At 28.2% G+C, this 9012-nt stretch overlaps 1 long non-coding RNA gene across 1 annotated transcript; it reads right to left on the bottom strand.

Moving 5' to 3' along the window:
• Positions 1 to 1171: 1171 nt before the first annotated feature.
• On the bottom strand, positions 1172 to 7266 carry LOC132948022 (uncharacterized). Its single transcript, XR_009664985.1, has 3 exons — positions 7137 to 7266; positions 6541 to 6661; positions 1172 to 1551 (listed from the first exon to the last, which is right to left on the bottom strand). It is a non-coding gene; the product is annotated as an uncharacterized LOC132948022 (long non-coding RNA).
• Positions 7267 to 9012: the final 1746 nt, after the last annotated feature.

The following is a 9012-nucleotide window of genomic DNA, read 5'->3' as shown; positions in this document are numbered from 1 at the left end:
TGAAATTACGAAACCGGGACATCTGCATATTGAATACAGTATAACCTTTTAGATTCTGAGCGGAACGATGAATGTTTTGATTTTACAAGGATGTCAGCGCACTATTTGTTTTCTCTCTCTAGCCCACGCGCAACATAGACAAAATATATTTGCGCAGAATCGTTTTTTCTATGTTTTTAAGTAATCTTAGTGTAAAATCACTCGTTACAAAAAAGGTAGAGAATAATATTTTTGAGGGAATGACATATTATCGATTTCTCTAAAGATTGTTTCAAAACAATGTAAACATAATTTAAATGTACAAAATTTTTTTGTTTATTTCGAAAGTCGAATACAAAGCCAAATAACAATAAAATATAAAATCGATAAATCATTCCCTCTAAAATATTATTCTCTATCTTTTTTGTAATGGGTGATTTTACTCTGAAATTACTTAAAAACATAGAAAAAACGATTCTGTGCAAATGCATTTTGTCCATGTTGCGCGTGGGTCAGAGAGAGAAAACAAATAGTGCGCTGACATCCTCTTAACAACAATTTATTATTTGGTTTCCGTACGCTCCGAATGCCAAGGACTACTTTCCGCAGCAATTGCTGGCTTATATAGTATGTAGATCCCTGGCAGTCTGAGACCGTACAGTGTTAGGGACCTGCTAGCAAGTGGAGGACAGAGCCTATCGGAAGGTCCCCGTCACCTTTCCTCGGCAGTCGGATGCCTGTCTCACTCTCTCTTCTAACTCCTTCGTTGTCATTATGTTTTCCACCATCAGATAGAAATTCCGTAAAGTTTCTTCGGCGTCCTACAAGACGTTAGCCTTCTCGACTAGGTCGGCATGGAGACCCTCGAAGAACGGTCCGCAGAGGATGTTTGGCATGTCTACAGAAGCCAGTCCCAGGACGTTCCAGGCGCATACCGAGGTCCCACCTTAGACCGTCACATTGCGGACAGTAAAACAGCGTATGATCAACCGTGTCTGATAAACAAGGACGGTGACTAATGATCCTATATAAGTCAACACTAGAGATAGGATTTTAATGCACTAAAAAATCACAAAACATACCAAAAAAAATGTCTTAATAATATTTTACTAAAATTGCACTATAAAAATGCGTTTGCAAATCTATTACTTACAGTTAAAAATGTTATTCCATATAACTGAAACGTGTTATACAATGGTGATTTATTTTTAAAAATACAGTTTAAAATATTAATGAGTAATAACACTGAAATATAATAATTTTTTTTTATTATTATTAATTAACCAGGTTAAACTTAGGTTAAACACGTGTGTTTGTTAGTTTGGCAGATTTTTCAGTGGGCACTTGATGGTATCTGCCATGTCCGGGTGGGGGATGGCTACACTTCTCTCCGGACACCGTGACTTGCCTGAAGAAAATGCCGTCTGCGGCCGAGGTTTTGAACCGGCGTCGGTGCCAGTCGCAACCGACGCCTTAGTCTGCTCGGCCACTCCGTCACTCAAATATAAGTAATGTGGATTGCTGTTTTTAGATAAAAACAGTGGCTGGTGTACAAGTACTTCAGCTTGATATCTAAAACAGATTCGGTACCTATATTATAGTCTCGTTTCACGTAAAGTAAAATATATTATATTAACATCCTATTTCAACATACGTTAAATTAATTGTACTGGGTAGTTACACAGTTTTCTATACTACACTTAATAAGAAATTGCCAGTTGAAGCTGAAAGTTGGTTGGCAATTGTGAATGGTATTGTATAATATGGTAAATAAGTTTAATTATGATTTATGTTGTATTGTGTATTGTATTTTATTATTTCTATACTTGTTGCTTAGAAAAAAAAATATATTATACGTAAATCATTTTACATTTATTATTTTATTTCACCGTTAAATCCGATGTTATTCCTAATACATTTTGTATAATAAATGAAATGTTAAAATGGCGGTCGTCACCTTATTAGCTTTATGGATAACATGTAAATTATATAGGAGTTACTTAGGTATCTAGTGTAGTATTATAGAAGTCTGGGACTAGGTATCACTGAGATGACATCTAATATTATCAAAATCTTCTCGTATTCTCCCCGTTTGATATTAATATATTATATGAAACTGATGCATCAGAGATGGGCAACGTTCTATACTTACTACAACGCGTATAACACTACATAATAATACATTTGATTCTAACACTCGCTCCAATACTGTACATCAAATATTGACGAATTAATATTACCGTTATAGTACCTATCACTATATTATTATATGGTGCACTATGACTATGGAGACGGTCGGTGGTTGGTCACGTTTATCGAATAATTATTACTTTTCAAAGGGCCGTATAGGCATTATACCTACTGCCTTCGTGCAGTGCCAGCTATATCATAATTAAATAACCAAATTACAGTTAATCAACCACGGTGCGCGGTGGTTTCAATGATATATTATAAATCATTATGTTAGTAAATTCTAATAACTTCATTGTTGAATATCGTTGTTGTGGTGGCGGTAACAGTGCCGTCATGGGTCGCCTGTTCGTACAGTGTTCGTGCAAGGTTTCGTGCTCATTCAAGAGATCAAAATTGAAAATGTTCGGTCGTTTTCAAAAGCGTCGGGAAAAACCAAAAAAAAAATTAAGAAAAACAAGACATTTTACTCAAAATCTGTTTTTGACAAAACTGATATAGGTTTATGGTGTAACTATTGTAATTTTGTAATTTTGAGGTACCTATTTATTTGATGATATTATTGTTAATAAAGTAATTTACATAATATAACCTATTTACGTGGAACCTTGTTTTAAATTTTCAATCCTTAGCTATAGAAGTTGAACATTTTATACATTTTTAACTACAAAATAATTGATAATTTTTAAATTTGATAAATGTTGTCAAAATTGGAACTTTAAATGCTTATTAAAAAAATTGTGCCTATGTATTTTTAAGGTTAAGAGCCTTGTATTAAATATTCAAGCTTTTTTACCCAACAAATATAATATTATTGATAATCATAAAAAAAAAACTAAAAAAGTTGGAAACTGTAAATGTCCATATACAGTTCAAAACACATCAAAATATTTTGAAAACTGTGTCGTATTTCGAAAATGCTAATATAACAACCAGTGAAAAAGTCATGTATATAAATTGTTTTAGAGTTACACCAAATACCAAAACGTATTTTGTCAAAAACCAATTTTTGCGTGAAAATGCCCGTTTTTCATTAATTTTTTTTTTGTTTTCCTCGGCGTTTTTAAAAATTACTGGAAATTTTAAATTTTGATCTCCTCAATGCACCAACTTTCTGACTGATTCACTTTTCCACCGAACAAGATACTGAAATTTAAAATTGAAGCATTATTTCAACTACTTATCATGTACACATAAAAAAAAAAAATATACATTATTGTAAAATCAATACATTCATCGCTCTGCTCAAAATCTAAAATTATTTTGAGTTAGAAATTCATACAAAATGTTCTATTCATATCTAAGATTTGAAAATGTATTACTTGATTCCTCATAAGTTTTCCTATATTTATATTTAACAAAAAAACAAAATCTACCGGAATGTCAAAATTTATCGTCTCGGAATAAAAAGGTTCTAACGTAATTTTTGTATTTGTTCTGGGGAACGTTTTTAAGTTAGAAATTGAATAACTTTTTTCAACATAAATATTAAATCGTGAAAACCATATGCAGTATAAAGAAAGTTCCAAAGAACACAACATTATCTACAATTTATTTTTACCACAATTATTGATTGAATTAATAATAAAAACTAAAATATTTGTTTTACATGTTTTCCTTCTGAAAATACAAATTATTTATTTAGTTAGAACTTTTTTATTTTGATTTAAATCATTTTCTATAGGCTGCGAATCCAACTTCCAAGTGTAAATTATGTTATAAATTATAATTTTTTTACTATGCAATAAACGAAATGCCTACTATTATACAACTGTATAGTACGTTAAGACAGAGCTAGACGAAGAGATTTGAATGGTACCTATATAATATTATACATTATATAACACAGATACGAAAACAGCATAACAGAACAATTTATAATTATTATACTATACCAGGTAACTAGGTAAATATTACCTTATCATCGCAGCAAAACAAAAATAGGCGGTAAGTACCTACATGCTGGAATAATATTTTATTATGGGACAATAATAATTTATATTGTATTAGTGGTATAATCGTTTTATAATAGTACCTTTTCAGTTTTCATTGTAAAATTTTAGTGATATTACATCTAAGATCGTTTAGAACTATTTAATTGCTAATATTATTGTTTAGAATGAAAAGGTTGTAACTATTTCTCGGTTTCACCCTTATCATTCAGTTTGTATGATAGAACCATTGATTATAAATACTATATTACTACTAATACCTATTCATAATCAATGATATATAAAACCTCTTCATTATTTGTATCCTAACCTAACCTAACCAACGGATCGAAATGATTTCAAGATTGATTTATACAACAAAAAATAATTATATGCAAAAAAACTATTTTTCAAAAAAATTGATTTAGAACTTTATAATTCTGAGACGACAAAATTAATTTTATATGATCGTTTGAAATTTTTTCAACATTCGATTTTTTATGGAACAATTTTTAGATTCTGATCGAAGCAATATGAATGTATTGATTTTACAATGATGTGTGTTTTTTTAAATTTTTTTTATTTTTGTGTCTGTCATCATCACCTTTTAGGACAGTAAAAATGCTTGGATTTTCTTCAACAGTAACTTTTCTGATAGGAAAGTGAATCTAGTTGGTACTTTGGGGGGTCAGAAGTAAAAAATTCCCAGTAGTTATCAAAATCGACGTGAAAAACAAAAGAAAAATTAAGGAAAAACGGGAAATTTTACGCAAAATCTGTTTTCGAGAAAATCATTTTGGGTTTTGGTGTAACTCTAAAACAAATAACCGTAGGGACATGACATTTTGACTGAATGTTTGTAATTGCATTTCCTATACACCATAACATTTTCTAAATATTTTGATTTATTTTGAGCTGTTTACGGACATTGTCAATTTCCATTTTTTTTAGTTTTTTTTTCTATAAATATCAATAAAATTTTATCTGTTTAGTAAAAAAGCTTGAAAATTTAATAGAAGGCTCCTAGGTTATTATTTCAAAGGCAGAGAAAAAAAATTAAAAATCCTTAGTCACAGTTTTTATTTATAAGCATTTAAAGTTCAAATTTCGACAAAATACGAAAAAATCACGAAAATTAGCAAATTATTTTGAGTTGAGAATTCATAAAAATTTTTCTTTTTAAATCTAAGATTTTAAAATGTAATATAAGATTACTCATAAGTTTTTCTACCTTTATCAAAAAAAAAATGTCTACAAGAAACTTAAATTAAATTTTTATGAGCGTCTGAAATTTATATTTTTACAACATTTGATATTCACTCGATATCTCATGTAACGATTTTCTTATTTTGTTGTAATTAAAAAACGAATGACTGTAGATACTTGAAAATTTCACTGAATGTTTATATTAGCATTTTCTATACACCATAAAATTTTGAAAATAATTTGACTCTTTTTGAACTGTTTACGGACATTTTTAGAGAGTTTTAGACAGGCTTTTAAAACACATGAGAGTAGAGAATAATATTATTTACCCAAGTTGGAATCATTTTCAGAACTTGGACCAGGAAAGAGATTCTGATTTCTGATTATTCTGAGACAAGTCTTGGTTGTTTATAGCACCTATATTTCATACAAATGGAATTTTTAAATGTTTTTCTATGATTTAATACTTTGAAGTATAGTTAACTTACTATTAACAGATTCGTTTTTAAAAAAATCATTAATTGTCTTCATTTTTTTCGGTTTACTCATTTTTAGAGAAAAAAAACCAACAGATTACAGATATCAAATTAAAATCTTTCAGTGAAAACTTATTTTATTTGTTAGGTAAAAAAGCATGAAAATTTAATATAAAGCTCCTGATATATCGTTCTAATAGCAGTTGAAAAATATTAAAAATACATAGACACAATTTTTTTTTATAAGCATTTAAAGTTAAAATTTTGACAACATTTATCAAATTTATAATTTAATAATTATTTTGTAGTTAAAAATTTATAAAATGTTCAACTTTTATAGCTAAGGATTGAAAATTGAAAGCAAGGCTCCGCGTAAATAGGTTATATATAAATTACTTTACTCACAATAATATCATCAAATATACTTGGTAATATTATAGGCTGACTGACCGTTTTCGCTCAGAATCATTTTTCTTATTCTATGCTATTATATCATTGAATTCAAATTTAAAACCATCCATTACCGTGACCCACTTGTAACCTACTGTACAGGCGTACAGCAGAGCGACATCCACTTACCCACCTATTTTTATTTTGCTGTTACTTAAAAACGAATAATCGTAGATACTCGAAATTTTCACCAAATTTTTATTTTATAATTTACCATACATGCTACTAGTAAAAATAGAAATTTTCTGCTGCTCAAAAAGCGTTAAAATATTTTGAAAATGTAATAATGTATAGAAAATAGTACTTACCTAATATAAGTATCGGGTGATAATTTAAAGTATCTAACGGTTATTCGTTTTTTAGTTGCACAACAAAAACAAAAAAAACACATCATTGTTAAATCAATGCATTCAGCGCTCCACTCAGAATCTATAATAAATAATTATAATTATGATAATAACGAAAAAAAACAAATGTTGTAATAATAAAAATGTTATTGTTATATTTATTTAGTTATTTAATATTACTCAAACATTAGGCGTACAGTTAAATTTCGTTAAAAATATTTTTTGGTGTTGTTTTAATCACTATATTTATGTACGATGTACCTCTACCGACCATAATAATATTTTGGTTTTTATTATAATAATTATTTTTGTTCATCAATTTACGTTTGATACAAAAATAAATTATGAAAAAGGTTCTATATCTTCTAAAATACCTTATAATGTTCAACAATATCGATAAATTTAAAAAAAAAAAATGGAAAGTAAAAAATATTATTAAAATAATCAGTATCGCCTATAAAATACGATTTCTACTTCAGGAACTACTTTTAAAACAATAGGAAAAATTGTATCAAAATCAGAGTCATAGTTATAAGTTATAATTGAATAACTCCTACTTTGAAATCCAGTTTTTATGTTTCCAATGCATTGGATTGATCCCGCAACGACCGTATTAATATCATTTAATAATAAAAATGTATAATTTCATATCATCTGATGTTATTTTTTTGAACTTCAAAATGTAGATCGAGGTGATGGCACTACACGTATAATAATAATGATAATATATACCTTCTAAACATGGTTGGTGGTGACAACTATTATTATTAATATAATATATTATTATTATACGCGTGTATGTAGGTACCTATCTACGCAATATATGTAACGTGCATGTGATTTATAGTCATAATCTCGTTTTAACCACTATCTATGTATATACACGTACGTTATTAATTATTATTGTTATTGATGGTGTTTGTTATGTTATATTATTATACATAGTTTCCAAGTGTTTGATTTTATAATTTATTTACATTTCGATTTACGTCACATTAATCTACATATTTTATATTGTCGATTTTGATAAATTTCCCTAAAAATTGGAATGGGTCATAATATCTTCCTGGAATAACCGCCGTGTAAATTCACCTGTTGAAAATAACAGCTCATCCAATGGCTGTGATAATTTGCATTTCTTTTTTTTTTTTAATAAAACACGATAAGGTTGGTTATTTTTTATAGCTTAATAGTTTGATCTTTTTTTTTTTAAAATAATAATCAGGATTCATGGTGAACCGAAAGGTTTGACTGTCATTTTATATTATTAACGCAGTCAGATCCGTATAAAGATAAACAGGGCCCGAACGTAGAAACTATCATAAAGACTCTAAGCTTCATCAAATATAATATACAAATCGAAAATTTATTGTAAAAAATTAATCATATTAATATGTCACGTAAAAACAAAAATCATTGTAATAACTAATATTATGTAAATTATTGTCAATTATCAAATGTCAGTCAGTGGCCATCGCTACCGAGGCTTATTTATAGTAAAAAAAAAAAGATAAAAAGTTACTCTGAATAACTGATAAAAAACTTATACAAAACATTGACAACCGTCTAAACCGTTTTTTTTTTTTGTAAACAATTATTTACGATCACACTATAAGCTGTAAATGCGGGTGTACCTACTATACAGAGACCAATTGATTTAATAAAAATGAATTACCAATGGGCTATGATTTTATTCATGACATGTATTAATATATTGATTATAAAGTCTTAAAATGTACTTATTGTAATATTATTATATAGATTTTAAATTATATTTTTTTTAGATATATAGGTACAAATAAATGATATTTACCTACGTATTAGTGACAGTGTATTTCTTGCTATAGAATATTACATATTTTAGCCGCTGCCGTTTCCAATAATACGCATATCTGTATAAATAAGGGGATATAGTATTCATATTATAAACTATTTATACAGGTCTTATACAAGCAACTACAATGTGCACATTAAATTAAATATCGTAGGCCGTAAATCAAAAAAAGGATTTACATGAAGGCCGACAAAGCCTCCCATGTACAAGGCACCTATATGATAATATAGAAACAAAATTACTTATGTAAAATTATACTATGCAGCTGTAATTATAATATAAAGGTGCGCTGGAGTGGACCTTTGTGAGATAGTTTTATTTTATTTTTTTAAAAACATGCGACACATCACATAAATGTATATATTATAATATGCGAAGCATCATTTTTTATATTATTTTAAAAAAAAATAGTTCTCAAACCTCATCTTTATAATATAATATTGAAACGCGTAGATAAGCGCGGAAACTGAAAAGTACACATAGTACATATAATGTATTATATTATATTATATGGTTTTTAATTAAAACTAATAAAACTAACATCGTAACATAATATACCTATATAGATAGAATTAATTTACCGCACCAATATAAAATCG

This window comes from Metopolophium dirhodum, chromosome 7 (assembly GCF_019925205.1).
Source record: "Metopolophium dirhodum isolate CAU chromosome 7, ASM1992520v1, whole genome shotgun sequence".
NCBI lineage: Eukaryota > Metazoa > Arthropoda > Insecta > Hemiptera > Aphididae > Metopolophium > Metopolophium dirhodum.
Note: the sequence above shows the minus strand (reverse complement) of the source record. Positions and strands in the feature narration are given on the sequence as shown.